Genomic DNA, 13972 nt, shown 5'->3' on the forward strand with positions numbered 1-13972 from the left:
GTAGAAGTTCCAGGTTTGATTCCCAACCAAGGCACAAAAAAGTGCCCATCTACTTCTCCACCCTTCCCCCTCTCCTCTCTCTCTGTCTCTCTATTGCCCTCCTGCAGCCAAGGCTCCATTGGAGAATAGTTGCCCCTGGAGCTGAGGATGGCTCCATGGCCTCCCCCTCAGATGCTAGAATGGCTCCAGTTGCAACGCCCTAGATAGGCAGAGCATTGCCCCTTGGTAGGCATGCCAGGTGGATCCTGGTTGGGCCCATGCAGGAGTCTGTCTCTCTGACACCCCATTTCTCTCTTCAGAAAAATACAAAAAAAAAAAAAGAAAGAATTTACTTATTGTATTCTTTATTAGCATATGTACTAACAATCATGATTCAGGAAGTCATTATCAAAGTTTTTACCTTACAAATTTTGACTAATTTCAGCTAATTTAGAATTTGCAAAATATTTAAACCCATGTAAAATCAATGAGGAATATATTTTTATAGGTTAAAATTCTATTTCACTTTCCTGCAGCTAACTTTTATTTCACCTTAAAAAAAATTATTCTAAGCATGCTAAAAATAGAACAAAAAATAGCACTCAAATTTCTAAGATAACTATTTAGTGATACAATTATTGGATTTATTTTGAAAAAAGTTCCACAAAAGTCACATATTAAGAAAATTACTAGACAAAAAAATTGTTAAAGTTATTAAACAAGACTCAAAAGTGAAAAGAAATGCAAAACAGGGGCAAAAACACCCTTTTAACTGATTTCTTCTGGCTCTGAAGCACTTTTTATTCATGCTAGTCAATTGATCATTTTTTGAGTAGAACATTGCATTTGTGCAAAACCCTTGTTAAAATTCAGTAAATATAAAAGAATACCAAAGAATCTGTCAAAAGAAAATTTTATTTGTGATTCCTAAATGAATATAGATTGAATAAAGGATACTTCATTACATAAAATATTTTATTTTACTCCTAATTCCTTAAATAACCTCAGTGCCCATACACCTTTCTCCATTGCACTCTTTTTTTAGTATGACTATTTTATTTTATTTTACTTTATTTTATTTTATTTGTAATAGCCCCAAAATTCCAATTGTTTTTTTGCTTTTTTCTTTTATTTATTTTTTAAGTGTTTTTTAAATTTTAATTAATTTTTAATTTATTATGTTTACATCAACTTAAGTGACCCACTGAATATAACTCTCTCACCCACCACCCCTGTATCCCTTTTTATCCCCCTTTTACCTCCTCCCCCTTACTCCCTCCCCTTTTCCCTCTGGGATTTGCTGTCCCGTTATCTATATTTCTGTGTTATGTATATATAGTTTCACAAATCCCTTCACCTTCTCTGATCCCATCCCCTCATCTCCCTTCCCTCTGACTGCTGTCCCTCTGGTCACTGTGACCCCACCTTTTCTTCTATTCCATTCCTCAGTTCACTTTGTTCATTAGATTCCACATATATGGGAGATCATATATTTGTCTATCTCTACCTGGCTTCTTTTCACTTAGCATAATAATCTCCAGGTCCGACCACGCTATCACAAAAGGTAAGGTTTCCTTCTTTTTCACAGCTGCAAACTATTCCATTGTGTATATGTACCACAGCTTTTTAATCCACTCGTCCACTGATGGACACTTGGGCTGTTTCCAGATCTTGACTATTATAAACAATGCTGCAATAAACATGGGGTGCATATCTTCTTTTGAATCAGTGATTTGGTATTCTTAGGATATATTCCTAAAAGTGGGATAGCTGGGTCAAAAGGCAGTTCCATTTTTAATTTTTTGAGGAAATACCATAACATACTGTTTCCTACAGTGACTGCACCAGTCTGCATTCCCACCAGCAGTGCAGGAGGGTTCCCTTTTCTCCACACCCTTGCCAGCACTTATTGTGTGTTGTTTTGTTAATGTAATGGCGCCATTGTGACAGGTGTGAGGTGATATCTCATTGTGGTTTTAATTTGCATTTCTCTGATAATTAGTGACATCGAACATTTTTTCATACACCTATTAGCCATTTCTATGTCCTTTTTGGAGAAGTGTCTATTCAGTTCTTTTGCCCATTTTTTGATTGGATTGTTTGTCTTCCTGGTATTGAGTTTTAGAAGTTCTTTTTAAATTTTAGTTTATAACCCCTTATCAGATGTATTAGCAAATATGTTCTCCCATTGTGTTGGTTGTCTTTTTATTATGTTTATGGTGTCTTTTGCTGTTCAAAAGCTTTTTAGTTTGATATAGTCCCATTTGTTCATCCTGTCCTTTATTTTACTTACCTGTGGAGATAAATCAGAAAAATATTGCTACAAGAGATATCAAAGAGTATACTGCCTATGTTTTCCTCCAAGATGTTTATGGTTTCATGACTTACATTTAAGTCTTTTATTTATTTTGAGTTTATTTTTGTGAATGGTATAAGTTGGTGGTGTAGTTTCATTTTTTTGAATGTAACTGTCCAATTTTTTCAACAGCATTTATTAAAGAAACTGTCTTTACTCCATTGTATGCTGTTACCTCCTTTGTCAAATATCAATTGACCATAAAAGTGTGAGTTTATTTCTGGGTTCTCTGTTTTGTTCCATTGGTCTATATGCCTGTTTGTATGCCAGTACCAAGCTATTTTGAGTACAATGGCCTTGTAGTATAATTTGATATCAGGAAGTGTGATACCTCTCACTTTATTCTTCATTTTCAAGATTGCTGAGGATATTCATGTTCTTTTTTGGTTCCATATAAATTTTTGGAATATGTGTTCTATATCTTTGAAGTATGTCATTGGTATTTTAATAGGAATTGCATTGAATTTATAGATTGCTTTTGATAATATAGACATTTTAATTATCTTTATTCTTCCTATCCATGAACACAGTATATGCTTCCCTTGATTTCTTTTATCTTCCTTGATTTCTTTTATCAATGTTTTATAATTTTCCGAGTACAAGTCTTTTACCTCCTTGATTAAATTTACTCCAAGGTATTTTTTTTTATTGTTGCAATAGGAAGGGGATTGTTTCCTTAATTTTTCTTTCAGACTATTTACTGTTGGTTTATAAAGTGCCACTGATTTCTGAATATTAATTTTATATCCTGCCACCTTGCCAAATTCATTTATCAGGTCTTGTAGGTTTTTGACTGAGACTTTAGGGTTTTCTATGTACGGTATGATGTCATCAGCAAATAATGATAGTTTTACTTCTTCTTTTCTAATTTGGATACCTTTTATTTCTTCTTCTTCTTTGATTTCTGTGGCTAGGATGTCTAAAACTATGTTGAATAAGAGTGGTGAAAGGGGGTACCTCTGCCTTGTTTCTGATCTTTAAGGGGATTTCTTTTAATTTTTGTCCATTGAGTATGATGTTGGCCGTGGGTTTGTCATAGATTACCTTTATCATGTTGAGGTATGTTCCCTGTATTTCCACTTTACTGTGAGTTTTGATCATAAATGGGTGCTAGATTTTATCAAATGCTTTTTATGCATCTATTGACATTATCATTAGTTTTATCCTTCCTTTTGTTTATGTGATGAATCACATTTATTGATTTGTTAATATTTTACCAATCTTGCCTTCCCAGAATAAATCATGATGGATGATTTTTTTCCCACTTGATCATGATGGATGATTTTTTTCATGTATTGATGGATCTGGTTTGCTAATATTTTGTTGAGAATTTTAGCATCTAAGTACATCAGGGATATTGGCCTATAGTTTTCTTTCTTTATCATGTGTCTTCATCTGGTTCTGCAATGAGTATTATACTTGGTTCATAAAATCTCCATTGCACTCTTATATTGTTCATTTGACTATACAATCCTTTTTCTGGTCTTTAAGATATTTTAGGCAAAGAATCCAATTATTTTTCTCCTCTATTCCATATGTTTGCAATGATGTGTGACTGACATAAGTTCTAACAATAAACAGATATTTTCTAACATAAAATATTAAGTCAATTTGTAGTATAATGAGAGGTTAAAAATAACTTTGTTGTAAAGTTGAAAAATAGATTGCTAATCCACACAGAACTGTGCCCACCAAAATTATTAGCATGTCAGGAGACCAAAGGAAGGGAAAAGAGCTCAAAAAGAATAACCTAAATATGGGATTAGACATTAAAGGATATGTATGTACTATTCACAATGCAAAACAAACTGAACAATAATAAATATTATATGATCAAGATATGATATCGGACAATCAAATATAAAATATATATTAATTTTTACACTACAGAGAAATATATTATTTCTACATTCTTTATTTATATTTTCATTAAATCAATTTATCACCAAATTAAAAAGCATTTATTAAAAACTGAATTTAAAAATATTTATTAAATATCTATTTAAATGTGCTAATCATAGAAAACCAAAGAAATCAATCTTTGCTGTTTATAATTTTCACATCAAGAAAGAGAACATTTGTGTAGACAAAGACATTAATTATATGTTTACATATTTAATTATATATATGCATATGTAAAAATTATACATAATCTATGTAATTATGTATGTTACATAAATGTCCACATTGGGCATAGAGAAAATAAACATGATTTAAACATTTTGAATAAAAATATGAATGACAATATAAGATTTATTTTCATAAATAAATGTATAAGAATTGTTTTATATGTTCAACTAGTATTTCTTGGTATAAATTTTCCTCCTTTCACCTTCAGGAGTTTAAATAGATGCTAGGACAAATGACAAAGAAGTACTAATGAATGAGAAATAAAATTTATTTATCACACAGTAAACCACACAAGGATTTTCCCTGGTGAAAGGTTTGGGTTCTTTAACAAGAGAAGCAAAAGCAGAGTAGATAGTAGTTTCTTGGAGGTGGGGTTGTATAAGAAGCTATGTGAGGGTTGCCAGGGGATTTGTCCCCAATCTCACAGGATGACTGGCACACAGGGACTCTCTTATTTTGGTCACTTTATGTGGTGCAGCAGAAAAGAGAGGCAGTTGGTTCAAATATAAAAAAGATGAAGCCTAGTTTTTAATTGCAAGAATAAATGTAGAAGAAATCAGGCAATGTTTTAAAGTTGAGGTCAAGTGAGGAAGAGATAAGGTAAGTAAAACAGGGCTTTGAATTAGAGAGTCAGACACTTGTATAGGTGTGTCAGGTAAGAGAAAATTCTCTATGAGTTTATGAAGAATTTTGGCAAACTCTGAGCACTACCATAGAAAGAGACTTTTGTGGTGGCCTGAGAGTGACCAGGAGTTGGGCTGAGCTAAAGTAGAAAGTATATGAAAGAGAGAATTTGAGGATGATTTAGAGCAGGTCTACATAACTGAGGATACTTATAAGAAAACAAAGAGTGAAGATCATAGGTGGAGGTTTCTTTTTCTCATACAAATATCTGAAGAAGGTAGAAACACAAAACACATTTTTTCTACTGGCTTAAGTGGTTTAGCATTTCAGTGTATAGTTGGATTGAGAATATGATAATAATCACCTTTAGTAAGATACTAAAGGAAAATTATGCTTTTCTAAAAAATGTTATTTAAAAATATTTATAGTGTATAGCTTGTATAATGCATTGTGTTAGATGTTCTAGTGTATATAAGGATTAATATTTTCAAAAGCATGAATATTATTTTAACATGTAAATCATTTTCATAAAAACAGACTTTCATTGAAATAGATTATATAATATAAATCCTGACTTTTTTTTGCTATATATTTGTAGGTAGTCAATGGTTTCTCTGTTATAAGAGACAAACCTTATGCTTTTTATTTTAAAAATGTTTGTCATTGGTTTAATTGATGCTTAGTAGGTATAATGATATATTTTATAACTTTTACATATACTTTATAGAAAAATTCTAATTTATTTTCTACCTATCCCAACATGGGGAACCTTTTTATTCATGCTACACCTAGCATGAATGTTGATTGAGACAGAATAGTTTTCCATTTTTAATCATTCTAATAAACTATCTTAATCCCACCAGCCTCTGAGGGCTAAGTGATGTGTGCATAAAGGAAGAAATATTCTATACAATGTTTTAAGACATTGTTTTTGCAAAATTAAGAAATTATGAGGAATGACCTCTTCTATGTCCCAAAACAGAAGATGAATCATATAGATATAGCATTGTTTGGGTAGTTTTTATTAGTAATACTCTGGGCATACAGAGTTCACCAACAACCTGATTGAAAAATGGGCAAGACTTTAACGGACACCCCATCAAAGATATACTGATGAAAAATAAGCCTATGAAAAAATGCTCCACATCATATGTCAACCAGATAAATGCAAATTAAAACAACAGTGAGATACCACTATATACATATTAAAATGGCCAATATGCATAACAATGATAACAGCAAATGCTGGTGTAGCTGTGGAGCAATAGAAGCTCTCATTCATTTCTGGTGAGAATGCAAAATGATACAACCACTTTGGAAGATGGTTTTCTACCTTTTTTTTTTTTTTTTTTTTTTTTTTTTTACAAAATATACTCTTACCATATGATCCAACCCAAAGGAGTTGAAAACTGATGTCTGTTTTAAAACCAGCCCATGGATGTTTACAGCAGCTTTATTTATAATTGCCAAACTTAGGTGCTTCAAAGATTTTTCCTCCAGCAGGTGAATGGATAAGTAAATTGTGGTACATCCAGACAATGGAATATTATTCAGCACTAAAAGGAAATGAGCTAGGAAGCCATGAAAAAGCATGACAGAAACTTAAATACATATTACTAAGTGAAAGAAACCAATCAGAAAGGCTAACTGCTGTACAATTCCAACTATATCATATTGTGGAAAAGACAAAAAAAATTTTTTAATTAAAAATAGAGCTATATATAACTCAGCAATCTTTCTTCTGCATATCTACCTGAAAACATTTGCTCAGTCCCCAGTCAGGGCACCTACTGGAACAGTTCAATGTTCTTGTCTTTCTGTCTCTCTCCCAGCTTCTCTCTAAACAAAAACCAGCAAATAAAACAAAATCCCACATTTATTTGTAAAGATATATGTAGCCATGTCTTCATTGCATTATTGTCCATGGTCATCAAGACATGAAAACAACTAAGTGTCCTTTGATGGATGATTGAATAATGAAGATGTGGTACATATACACAATGGAATGTTAATCATAAGAAAGAATGAAATGCTTCCATTTGCGACAACATGGGTAGATCTTAAGAGTACCATGCTAAGCAAAATAAATTGGATGGAAAAGGACAAGAACTATATGATTTCTCTCATATGTGGCATATAAAAATGAAAGCAACAAGTTAACAAACAAAGCAAAGAAACAAGTTCATAGACCTCAACAGTGGCATGGTGGTTTTCAGGAGGGGAAGGGGTGGGGGAAGATGAAGAGAGTAAAGAGTGGAGGATCAAATATATGGTGATGAATGAAGGGTAGACTTTGGGTGGTAAGCACACAATGCAATATATACAGCTAACATATTATGGAATTGTACATTTGAAACTTATATAGTGTGATTAACAAATGTCAACATCACAATAAATTAAATTAAAATGAACTATGAAGACAGTAAAAAAGATCAATGTTTCTAGAGGCTGTGAAGAAGTTTAGGATGAATAAATGGAACACAGCAATGGAACTACTTGGTATGATACTATAACAATAGCTACGTGTCATTACACATTTTCCAATACCACAGAATATACAACACCAAGAGTGAGCCATAATGCAAACTATGGGCTCTGGGTGAATATGGTGTCCATGTAGCTTCATCAGTTATACCAAATGTACCACTCTGATGGGAGGTGTTGATAATAAATAGATTACAATGTGCAGGGTAGATAGTATATGGAAAATTTCTGCACTGTTTGCTCAATTTTGCTGTGATACAAAAACTATAAAAAATAAAGCCTAGTTTTTTTTTTAACAAGAGTTTACTTCAGGTTATTGTACATAGTTAACACTTAACAGTAATTTATTATTCATATTAGCACTATTTTTAGAATCACTAATAGTGTTTTATTGATTATGAGACACAGAGTGAATTTAGATTTCCTAGTGTCCACTTAGCTCTGATGTTAATGACAGGATAAAAATAGTAAAAACTCCTCTACCATGTGCACTGTGAAACATATTTTGCAGCTTATTGCCTGATCAGGAGGTGGTGTAGTGGATAGAGCATCAGACTAGGAGACTGAGGACCCAGGTTCGAAACCCCAGGGTCACCGGCTTGAGCACAGGGTTACTGGCTTGAAGCCCAAGGTCGCTTGCTTCAGCCCAAGGTCTCTGGCTTGAACAAGGGGTCACTCGCTCTGCTGTAGCCCCCGGTCAAGGATCTTATGAGAAAGCAACCAATGAACAACTAAGGAGCCACAACAAAGAATTGATGCTTCTCATCTCTCTCCCTTCTTGTTTGTCTGTCCCTATGTGTCCCTTTCGCTGACTCTCTCTCTCTCTGTCTCTGTCAAAAAACCAACCAAACAAACAAAAAAAACATACATTACAGCTTATTAATTAATTTGGGCAGAGCTTTATACTAATTAATATTATAATCCTCACTTGGTCAAGATATCTATGTTCTTTTATCGATGGTCATAGATTGCATCCTGAATCTCATTTAGCTTTCTTTTAAGCCAAACCACTGGAACAAGTAGGAATGGAACCAGAGTGATGAAACAACACAAATTCATAAATAGTAATTGAAAAATAGCTTAAAATATATTTCCAGCAGATTTATTCAGTTCTGCCACCTCTGAAGTCCCTATTAATACAAATAATTATTACATACAGCAGACAAGTTCATCCTTCAAGATGGTATTACTATAGTAGATTATACTATTTACTGTTTGTATCAGAGACATATCTTTCAGTGCATCCAGTAGATACAATGGGTTATGAGGGGCATAATGTAAAAATTATAATTTGCAAAGGCCTTGTAGTACTACATAGTATATTACTAAACAAAAAAAAATTCTGACTTTTTTTTACCTTTTAGTTTACACATAATTTAAATTTACTTTCTCTTTAATCAATGAGATTGTTAGAATTTCAAATCTCTTGTGTAATTTACCATTTATTGAGGCACATGGCACACAAATCAAAATTTCATAGAATTACAAATTAAATTACACATATGCATACACAACTTCTGTCATTTTTATCACAGTCATAACATAGCCAGCTGCTTCTGAGATGATATCAAGTGGCAGTTAAAATAGCACCAATAAAGTTACACTACAGTTAGGTACAGAAAATATTTTATCTTGAAAAAGCAAGAAGTATATTTAGATGGTTGGGATTTATGTTCCTTATTAAAAAAACAGATGCCTTGAAAGATTAATCTTTGGTGCCATCACGTCTATGTGCAGAATGTTGGACACAATGGGGATTTTGTGGGCCAATTGTCTGCTTTGTCCAACTTTGTTTCTCTAAGCAGTGGTCTCCAAATATCTTCTGTAAGCCACTAGTTCAATAGAATATTAATAGGTGTTCTGTCAAAAACGGGTTTTATAGTCAGATAAGATTTTGAAACACTGTGTTAAAATTGCACATTTTTCTCTCCAGTGAACTGTCAGACTCTTTAATATACTCACTGCATTATGGATCTTCTACAGAAAATACATCACTTTCCAAAATTATTTAACTATATATAGAACCAGTGTCAGAATAAACATTTAACCTTTCAGCAGATAAAATATATGTTTGGAACACTGGCACATTTTGGAAGAAAAAAGTTATATTGATATTTAATATTTTTTAAAGCATCAAGGAAGTTAACATCAGAGAAAATCAGAATTTTGTTGGGCATGTTACATGTATTTCATACTATGTGCTTATTTTGGTAAGCATTGTGGGTATAATCTCGATTTTTTCAGTGCTTAAGGCCTTCAGTGGAATTGATCTAGATTTTTTTTTTCCCAGGAGCATCTACTAGGGTAATGTTGCATGGAACAAACTTAGGGAATTGCTGTTCTAAAGCCTATTTTCCATATTTTGCTCATCTAAGGGTATAATACTTTTTCCTTCTTGGAACCTTCTGGTGCTACCAGTTCCCCTGGAACACCTATGGTTCTGATACGACTGCATCAGGTTTTGTGGTTAAAGAGGAACCCAGTCACCTCCTTAGAATATACAAGGGCAAAGATCAAGTTAGAATACATGGTGTCACTGAGAAATTCTCCTGCTTTGAGCAGCTGGAAGCAATGGGCCAAGATAGCCTGCCCTAACCCAAATCTCTCATTGCGCTGACAAGGATTCTGCATAATGATAGCTAGGACCAAACCAAGGCAAAATCGTAAAGGTCACACTAATTTTTAGCAGTCTCTTTTCCAGTGTTCTTTCTCTTCTCTTACATGCCAGTCAGCCATGCTCTCTGGAACCGCCAGGCAACCTTCCCTCTTATTCAGAGCCTTTCTACTGCAACACCTACTTCTCTACTGCTCCGCCACTGTTGTTTACGTGCTCTCTCTTCAAATTCTCAACTAAATGACAGCAAGTAGATTTTTTTTTAAGTTGTGATCAGTTTATTCATAATAAAAACAAACAAATTTTTTTTTCTTTTTTGTATTTTTCTAAAGCTGGAAATAGGGAGGCAGACAGACTCCCGCATGCGCCCGACCAAGATCCACCCGGCACGCCCACCAGGGGGCGATGCTCTGCCCACCCCGTACGTTGCTCTGTTGCGACCAGAGCCACTCTAGCGCCTGAGGCAGAGGCCACAGAGCCATCCTCAGCGCCCGGGCCAACTTTGCTCCAATGGAGCCTCGGCTGCAGGAGGGGAAGAGAGAGACAGAGAGGGAGGAGAGGAGGAGGGGTGGAGAAGCAGATGGGCGCTTCTCCTGTGGGCCCTGGCCGAGAATCGAAGCTGGGACTCCTACATGCCAGGCTGACGCTCTACCACTGAGCCAACCAGCCAGGGCCACAAAAACAAAATTTATTTCTACATGTATATACAAGTTATATTCATCTTTGCATAAAAATACAAAAATATTTATGTACAAAAATATTAAAACACACAGACTTTACAAATAAAAAAACAAACAGGATTTCACAAGGGACACCTGTTAATACACACACTGAAAGGTTAAAAAGGTGACAAAACATTTAAATTAAGAATCCTGAAGTTGATATTTCAATAGATATTAATTTGGTAAGGCAAGTAAAATGTCTCAAATGTTAACAGATGGTAAACAAAACTTAGATTTAAGATAGCATAGGTAAAATTGCATGACCCTTCTTTTATCTCTGAAACAAATAGATAACTAGTTTTCTTTTTTCTCAAAATATTTAAATTCTGATTTATACTGAGACTTTTGAATTTTTTCACATTATAAAATATTTTTTAAGAGGTTGTACATCTACTTAGCAGGAGAAAAAATTTTCATGTACTATACTGATTTCAACATAAGATTGAAAAATCACAATACATTTATTCTTTTTTTTAATTAAAACCTAACATTTTCTAACTAACAATTATGGATCATAACAGATTTAATGAGAGATCACAATCGTCATAAATTATTCTTGCTTTTCTTAGTGCCAGGCAGAGGAGCCATTTTATAACTGGCTTTCAGAGGTTTGCCACTCAGTCTTTGGTGGTATGGTAATTACACAGACACCTTGTACAATAAACAAACCCACAGCCTTCTCGTTTGCAGACTGCTCGCTGTAAATAGTAATCATATTTTGCAGGTGAATTACAGCGAACACAGTCTTTGAGGCTTTCATTCTTTTTCAAAGTCTTGACAACCTCATAGAATTCACTGTGGCGACTGTAAGCAGAACTTTTCTGATCAGCTGGATTAGATAACTTGCCTTGATCATTGTTTCTGGAGGGAGTTTGGGCTGCTGAATCTTAAATAGGAGCCAATGCGGTTCTGAATGTAACATATTCTCTGGTTGAAGCATGCGATGAAGATTTAATGTTCTTTTCAGTAACTCTTTGTATTGCTTTATTGTAGGACTGCAGTGTCCTCTTATCATCTTCTAGAACCTTCTTCTAAGTTGTGCTCACTTTAGACACATTGATTAAGTCCATATCGCTGAGCTGTGTTAAAATATATATTTGCTAAGAGATGTCGGAGTCCCCTTTGAAAGAGTTCACTAAGAATTTCTACGTACTCTAGGCCCATTTTTCTGCTATTTCTGTAGTCTAAAGTCTGTAGCATACTCCAGCTTCTCCCAATCTCTCTTAGGATTTTGGTTGGCATTCTTTTTAAATGTTGAACAAAGCACTTTTGCAAACTGAAGAGCTGGAAGCAAGTTTTTGTTGAGATACTGGTCTGGGCTTTGAGTCCGTAGCAGGCAAAATTGTGGACTGTCATTGGAATTTTCTTTGAGGGGAAGGCTAATTTCTTCATGTTCATCTAGGCCACTTTTTTGGGAGAATGAAGAATAACCACTGTCTTCATAAAGTCCATTGGTTTCTAGTTCTTCTATTTCATTTGTACTATTAAGTGTTGGCTGCACATGTTGATTCTCCTTGTTATGCAAGGGCTTGCTCTCAGTTTCAAGTTCTGCAATCCTGGGGCTCACAGTGGGTGACCCAATATCTGGTAACCTTTCATAGTCTTTAATGCAGTCTTTATATGAACCTTCCAAACATGCAGAAGTGTAGGAACCTAGTCTTTCACTATCACCAGGTTTTACCAATTTAAGTCCAGAATGAGTATCGTTATAGTTAAAATTACATTTCATTTGGCTGAAAAAGTGAAACTTTCTTCTTTGCAACTGCCTGAGGGACGAGGTTGCTGGGGAGCTGTCACAGTGCTGCTGCAATGGCAGGGGCTGGACAGGGGATGTGGGGAGCAACTGCAGAGCGTGCTGGCTCATGCCACGGGGTCCTCCCCAGGTGAGCGGCCAGATACTGTAGGAGAGGAGCCGACCACCAGCCTCACAGAGCGTTTGCAAGTGAGTTTTTAAATGGACTTATCCTATGAAAAGAGAAAGAACTGGAGCAAAGACTACAGAAGGAAGCATCAAAATTGACAACAAAACAAAGCAAGTTGAAACCAAAGTGCCATTAGAGAGATATGGCAAAGACAAGTAAGGCAGTTTGTGATAAAGAACTCATGAAAAGTTCAAAGCTTAGAGATACCAAACTTTCTAAATGCAGGAATCATGTGAAGTAAAAACAGAAAGATTGGTCAAAAACAGGTCTGTCTGTAGACTAATAGAGTTCATTACTATCCTTATCCCCAGAAATCCAGAAATCAGTATGCACTGACCCTTTACCAAAATGAAAGGATTATTTTCTAGAGAAAATTAAAGGGCCTTAGGGAAAATATTCCTTCAGATATTTATGAATGAGATGGATGTCATGAAAAGTCTAACTTATTTTATGATCACTATATTCAAGTCAAATAAAATAGTGCTTTACAAACTGGAATGTGCATGATGGAATATGAATTGCTTGATATCTTAATTGAAATGCAGATTTTGATTCATTGATTCTGGGGCATGGCCAGGGATTATGCATTTCAAATGCTCCTGCATTTGTGCTGGTCCATGAGCCCCACTTGGAATGGAAAGACACTAGCCAACAAAATGCATATGTGCTCAGAGTAATCAGTTTTTACTGCATCAGTCTTAAATATGGGGTGACAAACAAGTTTCTAGCCATTCAAAGGAAGCTTTCCATATAAAATACAGAGACCAAGGTAGATATTAGAGAGAAGAGAACAGAAAATGAAGAATATGAAAACAATGCTACATAGAGAAAAACTATCAAAAAGAGTGAAAAATGTAAATCCCCTGGACCTATCAGCATAGTTAAAATTCATTTATAAAACTAGAACAAGATTCTAAAGAAAATTAAAATCAGCCAGCAAGAAGGTGATTCTAGAAATTTAAAATACAGGAGAAAATACTAATAGAAGTGTTAAAAAATGAAATCAAAGAAATCTTCTAGAAAGTGGACTATATATATCAAAAGACTAAAAATAAAAAGAATAATTAAGAAATTTAGAATCCAAGAGAACCAACATCTGAAAAAAAAATAGCAAACGAAGAAAATAAGGTCTTTAACTTTA

The 13972-nt window shown here is 34.4% G+C and overlaps 1 pseudogene; it reads right to left on the bottom strand.

Annotated features, from left to right (window-relative positions):
* Positions 1-11443: 11443 nt before the first annotated feature.
* Positions 11444-12653, bottom strand: LOC136336349 (F-box only protein 5 pseudogene; annotated as a pseudogene).
* Between the last annotated feature and the right edge of the window lie 1319 nt (positions 12654-13972).

This window comes from Saccopteryx bilineata, chromosome 4 (assembly GCF_036850765.1).
Source record: "Saccopteryx bilineata isolate mSacBil1 chromosome 4, mSacBil1_pri_phased_curated, whole genome shotgun sequence".
Lineage (NCBI taxonomy): Eukaryota > Metazoa > Chordata > Mammalia > Chiroptera > Emballonuridae > Saccopteryx > Saccopteryx bilineata.